At 38.4% G+C, this 13193-nt stretch overlaps 1 protein-coding gene across 1 annotated transcript in view; it reads left to right on the forward strand.

The window, feature by feature from the left end:
* Positions 1–13193, forward strand: part of SLX4IP (SLX4 interacting protein) — a 187602-nt gene that overhangs the window by 896 nt on the left and 173513 nt on the right. The gene's annotated exons all lie outside the window — the stretch shown is intronic.

A 13193-nucleotide genomic window follows, 5' to 3' on the forward strand; every position in this document is an offset into this window, starting at 1 on the left:
TCTTTGATATTTGAGCCTTTTCTGAATTCTCACTGTGCTTCTGCCTCGCTTCATTGTTTTCAAAGAGCTGAAAAATTGTTCAACATGAGGATGCGGGAAGTCTAGATTTTAAAGTTGGAAGTACTGGTTTGGAAATACATTTTAAGGCCGGTGGAGTACAATTAGTGGGTCAGTGATTTGTACCAAACATCCACACGTAGAAATAGAGTCCTCTTCCCAGACGTTTTTGTGTTGTAACAAATACAGGTTGTGTTTGTATACGCTTCTCATTCATTCATTTATTCAGTACGTTTATTGAGTACCTAATGTGTACTAGGCCATAAGGAGGCTGCAGTAAATTTAAAAAAACAAAAAAACAAAACCACTTTTCTCATGGAGTTTACATTCTAACCATCACCCTGATTCGGTTGGGACAAGGACTAAGTACAGGCATACCTCCGACATAGTGTGGGTTCTGTCCCAGACCACCACAAAACAGTGAGTCTCTCAATAAAGCCAGTAGTAGTATTTTTGCTGGTGGAGACTCTTGCCTTCCATTTGTTAAAAAAAAAAAAAAGAAACAAAAAACAGCAACGCAACACTTGTGAAGTGTAATAAAACGAGGTACGCCTGTATTCTGTGGTTCTTAGCACTGCTAGACTATAAAGTATTAAAGCATTTGCTTGCTCCTTCCCCTAACCCTCCTCCCCTGCCATTTTTTTTCTCCTGTACTAGGAATAATCATATTGGCACTTATTACTTAGATCTTAGACGTAACCATATTTGTAGGCCAGTTGGCCGATTTTAAAGCCAATACTCAAATTTGTGGGTCCTGCTGCTCAAAGTGTGGTCTACTGAGCGGCAGCGGCAGCAGCACCTGGGAGCTTGTTAGAAACTCATTCTCAGACCCCATCCCAACTGAATCAATCTTCCCTAAGAAATGCACCTTCAGGTGCAAGGAGCATTCATTCAGGGCACGGACTGAAACTAAAGACGGTCTGTTTTCAATCTGTACTTCTTAAACAGTTCACAATATAGTCAGTTTATTCCATGTATTTAGATGCAGTGGACATATGGCATGTTTTTCTGTGCTTTCAGCCCATCCACTTGATGTCAGGATGCCAATTTACCATTCTAAAAAGTTGAAGAGAATTTGTCAGTCTGGTATATTATGTAACTTCTGTTCTGACAACACCTGTGTGCATATATTTGCTGTGTGCATATTTTTACTTTTAGTTTATTAAATGTTGAACCCAAAAGTCTGCATGTGTTCAACAGTTCAATATTGATTCTGGAAAACCTTGGGCCATGGTTGAACAAAGCTTTTTGTGGCACCTTGCTTTCTTCTGTCTTCCTTTAATGAGAAATCTAAATCTAATTTATCTCAGGGGTTCTCAGTCTCGGGTTGGTGCTCATGAAAATCACCTGGGGGTTTTCCAATCCAACATCAGCAGAGGTTGAAACCTGTGGATGGAATTAAGCCAGCAAGGCATTTGAGAAACAGCAAATGACTTCATTTTACACGTTGCTGTATGCTAGATTTTTCTTTCCCTGATGGTTCTACTTAAAATAATTAAGAATTTAAAGGCAATGAATTGGACTGGGAATGTGTTGAACCAACTTCCTAGTAACCAGTTAACTTGCCATTTATTGTTCTATGTCCTAAGCAAGTTGTCCAGCCTTTCTGTCCTTCCTCCATCTATTTCATTGGGAGAAGATGAAGACCCTCTTGTTTTTTAATCTACCCTCATGTGAATATTATAAAATGTAGTGAATACATATGTTCTGTGATACGAGGAAGAAAAGTATTTCATAAGTGCAATATTCATTGTTTCTGATTTTCACATACAGGCATACTTCGTTTTATTGAGCTTCACGTTATTGCACTTCACAGGTGTAGTGTTTTTTTACAAATGGAAGGCAAGACTCTCCACCAGCAAAAAGATTACAACTTGCTTTATTCCAGTGGTGTCTGGAACTGAACCCGCAGTATCTCCAAGGTACGCCTGTACCAGGCTAGAAAGATATATTGTTTTAATGTGGTCTTTTTCTTTTTAAACAGTTTTATTGAAGTATAATTGTCATACAAAAAGTTGCACATATTTGAAGTGTAAATTTGATGCGTTTTACATGTATACACCAGTGAAACCATCACCACAATCAAGATAACGTATCTTTCACCCCCAAGAGTTTCCTCTTGCCCCTTTGTAATTCCTCTGGCCGCTGTCTTCTGGGCAACCACTGATCTGCTTTCTGTCACTCTAGATAAGTTGGTATTTCCCAGGATTTTATCTAAATGGAATCTTACCCTAAGAGCTATTTTTTTTTTTTTTGAAGGGAGTAGTGTCTGGCTTCTTTCAGTCATAATTTACAGCTATCTTTGTTTTTGCAAATATGAATAGTTTATTCCCTTTCAGTTGTTGAGTGGTATTCCATTGTATGTAGATATTGTTATTTATTTACACAAGCACCAGTTGAAGGGCATTAGATTGTTTTTATTTTCACAGTGTTCATCACACATTGCTTTGTTCACGAGCTAATTTGAATTGGGAGAAAAATGTTTAATTACTTGGTAGCCAAGCCTTCTACATACAGTGAAACCAGGAGGTGACAGTGATAAAATGTGTTTGTGTCGGGACTTTACCTTTGCCATTGTGCAGTTTATGAGTTAATGTTTTCTGAGTGTAACATGTTATAGCTTTTTTAAAATGCAAAATGTATGCATTGACTTTTTTGGGATTGTATCTCTTGGTGTGTATATACTTAGTCATTTTAAGCTTTATTAAATCCTCAAAGTCTACTATTGATATATTATGTTTTAGAGATCGAGAACAATAAGTCATGTACATTAAGTAACCTTCTCAATTGGCAGCAAGGTAGAGATCTATGAAATCAAATCTCAAATGTCATAAAACTACCTTTGTTACTGTGCAAAAGGGCTGAGTGCTCGCTGCATAAAAGCCAAAACTCGAGATGCAAGCTTGGTGTAAAGAAAAGCAGGTTTTATTCTAAGATGCCACCATTAAGGGAAAACAGTGGACTCCCTCACAAGCACTGCCTTCCTTCTCTTAATAGAGCTAAATGGTTTTATAGACACCTAAGGAGGGGCAGAAAAAAGGAAGGAGAAGTTGGCCAGGCAACTCCAGGAAAAAGCGCTTCCTAGAGGTGGTCTGCCTCCAAATCAGCAGTGAATCCCATACAGATGTAAAAAAAACCTCTCAAGTTATCAGGCCACCTGTGCACACTAGTCCGAAGTAAACAGAACCATTGGAACTGGTATGCATAGTACATGTACAGTAAACAGTAATCAAAGTTTGGTGGGAGGGGAGGGAAGCAAGGAAAGGAGAAAAAAACTTTCAAAAAATCCCAAGCCAAACCACTGTCAAATTGAATTACATCAGAGGTTTAAATTTCAAAAACAAGATATAGGGTCACGGTTACACTTTTTATCCTTAAATGGAGAGTACCACTCATATTTAGTGTTGATGTAAGTACATTTCCAAAGTCTTGTTTCTATTATAGAAAAGCAGTGCCTCGTGTTTATTACAGCATTGATATTTTGTGCTTGAATACGTAAATCAGAGCTGGTAAATAAAATTGGATATGCCTTGTGTTAGTTGTAGGATAATATATAAAATATTGTAGTTATAATATCTTGGGCATTTAAAAGTTCAATTGTGTCATTATTTTAATTCTTTATTTAGAAATGATCGGGGTTTTGTTTTGCAATTAAAAAATATTTTTAATTTACATGTGGTAAAATTTTTGGTGTACAGCTTCATGAGTTTTGACCAATGCAATGACCATGTAACCTCCGTCTCCATCAAGATACAGTACTGTTTTATCACCACCCCCAATTTCCTTCTGCTGTCCCTCGATAGTGACCTCCACCGCTCTACCTTTATCAATCAATGATCCCTTCTCCATCTCTATAGGTTTTGCATTGAAAGGATTGGATTTTAAGACTGCTGCATTAATTATTAGAAGTGTTTTTTTCTGTGGTGAAGGTGACTGGAAAACAGTAGTTACCAGAGTGGATACTAAATGGATTGATGATGTGCTGGCTGCTTGTGTGGCCTCCATGCTTATAATGATTATGGTTAATAGAGACTGAGCACCCACACTAAGCCAAATATTATGTATCTGATCTTATGTAATCATCACCCTTGAATAGACATTTGTTGTTATTATAGATAAGAAAACCAGAAACTTAGAGGAACTGATTAGCCTGTCGGAGGTCACATGGAGGGGCAGAATTTGAATACATGTCTGTTTTATTAGAACTTGAAGACTTGACTGCCCCACATGTCTATGCCTATGTCTGTTTCTGACAGTGTTAAAGATTAGTGGTTGTCTTCTAGTGAAGCATCCTGTACAGCCCTAGTGAAGGGGATTTTCTGTGGGCACAGCAGGAAGAAGAGGCCAAGATCATGGGTCACCTGACTGAGTTAAGGGTATAGAGTGACGCAAAGGTAGCACAGTTCTATGGAGTTAATCATGGTAGAGGATTTCAATATTTGACCAACATTTAAAGACAAAGAAAAGTCTTAATTTTTTGGTCACTTGGCATTATCCTTCTATTGTTGGAGCTTCCCTATTTGTTTTTTTGGTTTTCCTTTTTTTACAAGTCCGCTTTCGCTTTCAAAATTACCGTGTGAATAATAGGAAAAGGTGGTTCTTTTTAACACTGAAGTGCCTTTTCAAACCTTATCTAGGTTGTCACCAGCAAGACCTTTGCTCATTTGTCATTTTTCCTTGTTATTTTGTTACAGTTTGTGATTCCTTCCTTGTTGCATTTTTTTCTTTTGGCGATAAAATTGGATGAGGGTACAGGGAATGAAATGATTTCTTATTCTTGAATTATAGTTGTTCCTTCAGAAGTTGTAGGGCTTTGTTTTTTTTTCAGTTTCTGCTCTCATGAAAGTTTTTTAAAGATGATAGGAGGAAGTTTAGTAATTTTCTTGATAAAATTTGAAATCTAGAGATTAGAAACCTGAAGTTAGTTTCTGGTCTTTTTAAGCTGGAGTGGTTGCTTTGGCTTGTGACACAGGCCAGCAAAATGCTAAGAGGAAGACAAATGTGAATTTTAGAGTGCCTTGGATTTTCCCACAGAATAATCTAGAAGGTCGCTGACTTTCTTTATTAGAGTTTATCTCTGCTTTGTATTTAAATGACAGGACAATCATGTGATATTGTTTAATCTACTTCCATTCCTTCCCAAAATTAATTTTCTTAAGGATCTTAGGATCTTTCATATGCACACATTTTTGGTGGGGTCATACGCTATCAAAGTCCCGTCTTTGTGAAAGAATGCCTGTTTTCGGGCCAGAGAAAGTGGGCTCAGGAATGAACAGTGGATGAGATGGTATTTGTAAGATTTATAATATATTTTAAGTTTGTCAGCATGTGTATGTAAATTATATGCTTTCAGATTTGGAAATTGACCTTTTTGGAGATTGTCCTCAACTTTTTTTAAAACAGGCAATAAAATAAAAATTCCACTGACTTTAGACTTGAATTGGAAGCTTTGATAGCAAGGCTTTGTGACATTTAACCTCCTCAACTTTTTAAAAACAGGCAATAAAATAAAAATTCCACTGAATTTAGACTTGAATTGGAAGCACTGATAGCAAGGCTTTGTAACATGTGACCCCAGGCACTAAGCATGTTGCTTGCTCACTCCTGAAAGCAACTTTAAGGACCTAGCAAAGTAAAATTTTAAGATGCATATTGCTTTTTGTGTGTGTGCACATTTGCTTTTTAATGATCAATAAAACAAGTCTAGAAAAACCTCAGGATGTTCCCAGGTTTAAAACTTAGCTAATGCAGAGGCTGATAATACCTTTTCCATTCAAATGAATGTTAGAATGTCAGTATTTTAAAGACAAAAGAAATTATGTACTGAAAAACTCACATTTATGGCCTAAACTTAAACCATAGCTCTGATCTGTTGCCTATTATTTACAATACAAAACACTTTGATCTTCTGTTTACATGTTTGTATGCATTACAAGTCTCTCAACATTGGCTGCATGATACATGTAACTTAAGTATTATTTTTGTTTTGAAATAGATCAAGTGCTTTGACCTTTTAAGAAGGCCTAATGTGGAATTTGGGATTTGGGCACAGTAAAGATACATTAGATACATAGGTATAAATCTAAAAAATAATAATTTAACACAGTCTGTAGCTGCTGGTTTAGTAACATCAACAGACTGAAGTCAACAAACTTTTGATGCACCTGTGCCATACATCAGGTATCAAAGGGGACAAGACTGGACCTCAGGAGGCTTATAGTCAGGAAGAGGAGAGAGACTGAGGACCAGACTGATGTGTAATTTGGTAAACTAAGTAAGAGTAGAGGTGGTGTAAGGTACAGATGTGGTCGAGAAGGGAGCCGTTCATTCTGGAGATTCGTAGAGAGGTCCAAGGAAGAGAGGCATCTGAGTTGGGTTTCCGAGGATAACTTGCCTTAGGGCAGAGGACGTCTGCAGTGGAGCATGCCTGGGCAAAGGCGGGGAGAGCTGGAGTGGCACGTGCAAGGGTACGTGTCAGAGTTGGCTATGTGGGGACATTGAAGCTGAGGTGGAGGTGTGGGCAGGAGCTGGCAGGGCCTGTGATGTGGGGAGACCCCAGTGAGTTATTAGTAGGGGACTCCTGCTCAGGTACCTCTAGTGATGGTTTTGGGGGTGGAGAAGTGGAAGGATGGAGATAAGAGGTGCTGGAAGAGGATGTGGTTGTGGGGGACCTTCAGGATAACCAGCCCTTTGGAATATGGGCCCTCTTAGTATTACCAGGTAATGATTTTTCTTTCCTGTGAGACTGTCTGATGAAAGCTATGTACTTACAGTAAGAGAAGAGAGCAGAGCGTGTGCCTCCCCAGATTCTCCAGTAAATGGTCTTTCTGTATTTAGACTGCGTTCTTCTCAGCTTATATAAGAGAATGGTGAGGGACATGTCCCACACCTCCCCAAAGGAGAGAGAAGACTCATGATTGGGTGTTGTACAGTGGTTGCTAAGGCCTACATAATAGCAGGGATCAGCAAATGCTCCCGACTCTATCCCCCACCACCTTCCAGAGGCTTGTCTGAGAGACAGGTACCTTGTTCTGGACACTGCCTTTGCCTGTTTTTCTGTTAGATTGTTTTATTTTGGATACTCATCCTTTGCTGGTTATATATCGTTTACATATGTTCTCCCATTTTGTGACCCTCCCCCCATTTCTTTATGTGTATTGTTTGATGAACAGAAGGATTTTTTTGAATAATTTTTAATTAGTTTCAGGTGTGCAGAACAACATAATGATTACACATTGTAATAACCCCTCACAAAGTAATAACCCCACCAAGTCTACTACCCATCCGATATCGTATGTAGCTATTACAGTACCTTTGACTATATTCCCTATGCTGTACTTTACGCGCTGTGACTATGAGGTGTGGTCAAAAACTATAGTGAGTGTTTAACATTTATTACAGTAAAAGTCACATTGCCATTAATCTCCCTGAAAATACTCCCTTTCTCTTTGAATACACTTATCCCATCATTCTTTCCACTTTCTGAAGCAGTTCTGGAAGTCCTCTTTCCTGAGTGTCTTTAGTTGCACTGTCATGGCTGCTTCGATGTCCTGAGTCGATTCAAAATGTCTTTCTTTCGTGGTCATTTTGACTTTGGGGAAGAGCTGGAAGTTGCATGGTGCCAGATCCAGTGAATAAGGTGGATGAGGACACACTGTAATGTTTTTATTAGGCAGAAATTGCCGTACCAGAAGTGATGTGTGACACGGAGCATTGTCATGATGGAGGATGATTTACAGCACACTTTAAAACACACCTTCTCTCAACCATAGCTCACACCTGACTGACAGCACCGAACAAATTGAAATGTGTCACACACTGTTACTAAGGTTTGACGTGCTGCTTCCCATATTGAAGATCCCTGCGTTTCCATTGGATGGCACTCGACAGCAGCATTCACTGTATTTTGTGATCACAATGGAAAGTCTCCATGTCACATATTGCTTCTGGTATGGCAATTAGTGTCAAAAACATTACGGTGTGTCCTCATCCACCGTATTCACCAGATCTGGCACCGTGCGACTTCTGGCTCTTCCACTAAGTCAAAATGATTCAGGGCTCTGGGCAGCCACAACAGTGCAACTAAAGACACGAAAGAGAACTTCCAGAACTGCTTCAGAAAGTGGCAAGAATGATGGGATAAGTGTGTTTGATGCGAGGGAGAGTATTTTGAGGGGATTAATGGCAATGTGTCTTTTAGTGTAGTAATTTTTTAATTTGAACATTCACCGTATGTTTGATCAGACCTCATATGTATATACAGAGGGTACCAAAAAAAGTATATACTTTTTAGGAAAGGAAAAACTGTATTAAAATTGTAATACAATGAATGATGCTAGCATTCGTTTGATTAGCGCCATCTTTTGAGTGAATGTCATACCGTGTTTCTCCGAAAATAAGACAGCCAGACCATCGTCTCTAATACGTCTTTTGGAGCAAAAATTAATATAAGACCCAGTCTTATTTTAATATAAGACCGGGTATAATATAATAAATATAGTAATAATATAATATAATACAGTATAATACCGGGTTTTATATTAAGATGGTCCAGCTAGGTCTTACCTTGGGGAAAACATGGTACTACTCATTGCTACTGTAATTCAATTCAACTTTGAAAAGTAATACATAAATAACATCTCTTAAAATGTGTATATTTTTTTGGCACCCCCGGTATGTATATATATACAGATAAAGATATAGCTATAGATATATGTATGTGTGTGTGTGTGTGTGTGTATGTAAAATTGTAGTTGACATTCAATATTATTTTATATTAGTTTCAGGTGTACAACTCAGTGGTTAGGCATTTATATAATCTATGGCGTGATCCCTCCGACATGTCCAGAATCCATCTGACACCTTACATAGACTTTACAACACTATTGATTGTATTCCCTATATTGTACGTCACTTCCTCGTGACTATTTTGTAACTACCAATGTGTGCTTTCTAATCCCTTCATCTTCTCCCCGTCCCTCAAACCCCCTCCCATCTGGCAACCATCAGTTTTTCCTCTGTATCTGAGTCTATTTCTGTTACGTTTACTCGTTTATTCTGTTCTTTAGATTTCTCATGTAAGTGAGATCATATGGTATTTGTCTTTCTTAGTTCTACTTATTTCACTTAGCATAATATTTTCTAGGTCCTTCCATGTCATTGCAAATGTTAAGATTTCAGTCTTTTTTATGGCAGAGTAATACTCCATTGTATAAATGTACCACAGTATCTTTATCTAATCATCTATTGATGGGCATTTCGGTTGTTTCCATATCTTGGCTATTGTGAATAACGCTGCAGTAAATGTAGGGGTTCATATATTTTTTCAAATTTGTGTTTTGGTTTTCTTTGGATAAATACCCAGGAGTGGAATTGCTGGGTCAATGAACAGAAGTTTTAATTTTCTAAGCTTTTCATTTTGATATAATTATAGAATCACAGAAGTTGGCAAAAAAAAAGTCCTGTGTACCCTTCACTCAGTTCCCCCACTAGTAACATCTTGCATAACTATAGTGCAAATATTAAAACCAGAAAATTGACATTAGCACCATCCACAGAGCTTACTAGATTTAACCAGTTTTACATGCATTCATTTAGTTATATGAAGTTTTACCTCATGTGTCTATTAGTGTAACCAACACAAGCAAGGGATAGAACTTCCATCCTGCTACAGGCTCCCTCCTGCCCCTTCTTTATAACCACGTATACCTACCCCATCCCTAACCCCTGGCAACCACTAATCTGTTCTTCACTTTTATAATTTTGTTATTTCAAGAATGTTATATACATGAAATCATATATAACCTTTTCAGTTTGTCTTTTTCTCAGTATGATTTTCTTGAGCTCCTTTCAAGTTGTTGCATATACAATTTTTGTTTTTTTATTGCTGAGTAACATCCCATGGTATATGTGTAGATGTACACAGTCTGTTTAACCGTTCACCCATGGAAGGACATCTGGGTTGTTTCCAGTTTGGGGCTGTTACGAATAAAGTTGTTATGAACATTTGTATATAAATTTTTATCTGAGCTTAGGTTTTCATTTCTCAGGGATAAATTCCTATGAATGAAATTTTCAAGTCATATGGTAAGTGTGTGTTTAGTTTTATAAGACTTTGCCCATCTCTTTTCCAGAGTGCTTGTACCACTTTTAGTCTCAACAACAGTGTATGAGAGATCCATTTTCTCTGCATCCTTACCAATGTTTGATGTTTTCACTAGATTTTATTTGCCATTCTGGTCATCTGTATGTCTTCTTTTAGTCATATCTTTGCCCATTTTCTGACTGGATTATTTGTATGTTTACTGTTGAGTTTTGAGAGTTCTTTATATGTTCTAGTTTGTGTGTTCTTTGTTGAATATGGGGATGGCATGTCTTTTCTTGCAATCTGTAGTTTTAATTTTAATATAGCCAAATCTACCATTTTTTTCTTTGTGGTTTGAACTTTTTGAGTCTAGTTAAAAAAACCGCTTCCTTACTCTGAGTTCATAAAAATATTTTCTAAAGGTTCTAATTTTCCACATTTGAATTTTTAGCCAATCTGTAATTTAATTTTGTCTGTTGTGTAAAATAGCAGTCCAATTTTATTTTTTTCCAAATGGATGCGCAGTTGTTGGACCACAATTTATTGAATGAAATAGTCTCTTCATTTCCCACCGATCTGCATTGCTCCTTCTGTCATTCATTTCCATAAATGTGTGGGTTTGTTTCTGGTCTATGTAGTCTGTCCCTTCAGCCTCTTTGTTTACCCCTCTGCCAGTACATTATTTTGTTTACTATAGCATTGTAGTAGTTTTCTTAGGTCTGAGAAGACAAACCTCCTCCTCTGTTTTTCTTTTCTAAGTACTTTAGTCCTCTTCGCTCTTCCTCAAGTTCTCTGTACAGGGTTGTGGTTGGAATTGCATTAAGTTCAAAGATCAATTTGAGGTCTTATACATATAAAATTTATTCCTAGTATTTTTCATTTGTGGGATGCTAGTTGAATGGTATTTTAATAAGTCTACATTTTTTAACTGCTGTTTCAAAGAAATTGCTTGTAGGGTTCATCGTTAAGCAGGTTCACTACATTTTTTATAAATGCTTTTGTTCAGATTAAGAAATTTCTCAGATTTCTAATGTTTTTCTTTATTTTTTTTTCTGCCTTTGTTAAAATGATGATGTGCTTTCTTCCACTTCAGTTTTTTAATGTGGTGGATTTTTTGAGTGTTAAACCAACCTTGCACTCTTCAGATGAGCCTCACTTGGTTCTGATATATTTTCATATGTTGCTAGATTCAAGTTGCTTCTATTTGTTTAGGATTCTTGCCGCTATGTTCATGTATAGAATGGACTGTGATTTTCCTTTCTTTTACTGCCCTTGGCGGGTTTTGCTATCATGGCTTCATAAAATGATTGAGGGGGTGGTGGTCTCCTTTTACTCTCTTCTCTGAACAATTTATATACTGGCATCATTTGTTCCTGAACTGCTGTTGGATTTTGAGTCAGAGAGGTTTAGAGATGCAGGAGACCTTAGAGGTCAACTTAAGGATTGTTCTACTGAGGCAGAAAATCAAATGCTGAGGCCCAAATCCAGAGGGCGCTTTCTATGGTACCATGACTCAAGTGCTTTCATCATTACAGAAACCCTAATCCTGAAGGAAGCTACCAACCATTTTATTTTCTAAGACAGAGGGCTCAAGCCTCCACTCTGAACTCAATGCTAATTCATGTAAGAGAGACTTAGAAAGCATCCAGTTAACCTGACACACTTGGTCCCTTAGGTTTATAGGCCCATCTGATTAAGCTGAAGAACCGAGAGGAGAAAGGGAACCGCAGGAGATAACACCGTTGACAGCAACCTCACAGGCTCCACTGTGGAATAGCTCTGTGTGGGAACCAGAAGCTCAGAGGGTTGTTAAGATGTGTATTGCCCAGTGTGATGATTGGTGATCAGTTTCATCTAGAATATCAAAGAAATAATCAGTTACGGTATTTTTATGAAAGTCAGTAAAGAGTCAATACATTTTTGGAAAATTTTCTTAAAAACAAATAAATGGTTATACGCGTAAATGACTCTGCTCCTATATCTGGAGCTTCTCTTCATCCAACAGACATTTGTAGGATACCCTATAGTGTTCAGCAGTGCTCTGGGAGCTGTTCACCTTTGAGAACCTACTCCTTCCTTGATGAGTAAGTGTGATTTTACTGTATTTGGGGCTTAACAAATTGGTTCTGTTTATTTCAGATTTCAGTTCACCCTTTGGTTCATTTCTAACAGCTGTGCCTAATGCTATGCTGTAATAAAGGAAATAGTCTTCTTTATTTAAAATGACTTTGTCAAACATGCAGACTCAAGGTCTATGCAACTGGGTGTCCAGATTGTTATAGACTTCATCTTGGTACACTTAATGTTTTGTTTATGAAGCGGTGTGCCATGTCATGTCACATAGCATAATGGTAAATTAATTCAAACCCATTTTCCTCATCTGCAGAGTTCCTTTCTTCTTTTTTCTCTTTCTGTCTCTTGCTCTTGCTCTCCCTTTGATTATCAGGAGAGAACCACTACTTATGTAGCTTTACTTGAAGTCATACTCTGTGTTGGGAACTTGTGCCTTAGCAGAGGGCTGAGGGAGGAAGGTGTGGGGACAGAGCCAGGAGTGTAGTTTCCAGGCTCTCGGCCTCACGTGGAAAGGTGCTGGCTCAGGTAGTAAATGGCCATCAACTGTGATTGGATGGCCATCAGCTGTGGCTAGTTGGCCGTCAGCTATAACCAGTAAGCTATTGGCCACGAATATAACTGCCATGGCTATGCTAGCAGAAAATGGGGGCTAGCAAGAGGATGGTGGCTGGCAAGCGCAGATTGCAGTTAGGACGGCGGGTTGCGGACAGTGTGGCTCCTGCTTCCTGTGTCTTCCCAACCCAGCCACCAGTGAGACTATAGTGGTATGACTCCCCTATCTATGGCTCCGTGGATGTTCCTCTTTGGCCTCACCATGTCCTGTGTTCTTATGTGGGGAGCGGGAGCTGAGACCCTGCCTGATGACACCCTGCGTGACTCCCTCCATGATACATGGTGCAGCGAGCAGGGTACGGTGCCGGCCAAAACTGTCTGAAAGGCGGTGGAGCAGTTTGTGCATATGAACACTCAGTCTCAGGAA

The sequence above is a fragment of the Rhinolophus ferrumequinum genome, chromosome 23 (assembly GCF_004115265.2).
Source record: "Rhinolophus ferrumequinum isolate MPI-CBG mRhiFer1 chromosome 23, mRhiFer1_v1.p, whole genome shotgun sequence".
Classification (NCBI taxonomy): Eukaryota; Metazoa; Chordata; class Mammalia; order Chiroptera; family Rhinolophidae; genus Rhinolophus; species Rhinolophus ferrumequinum.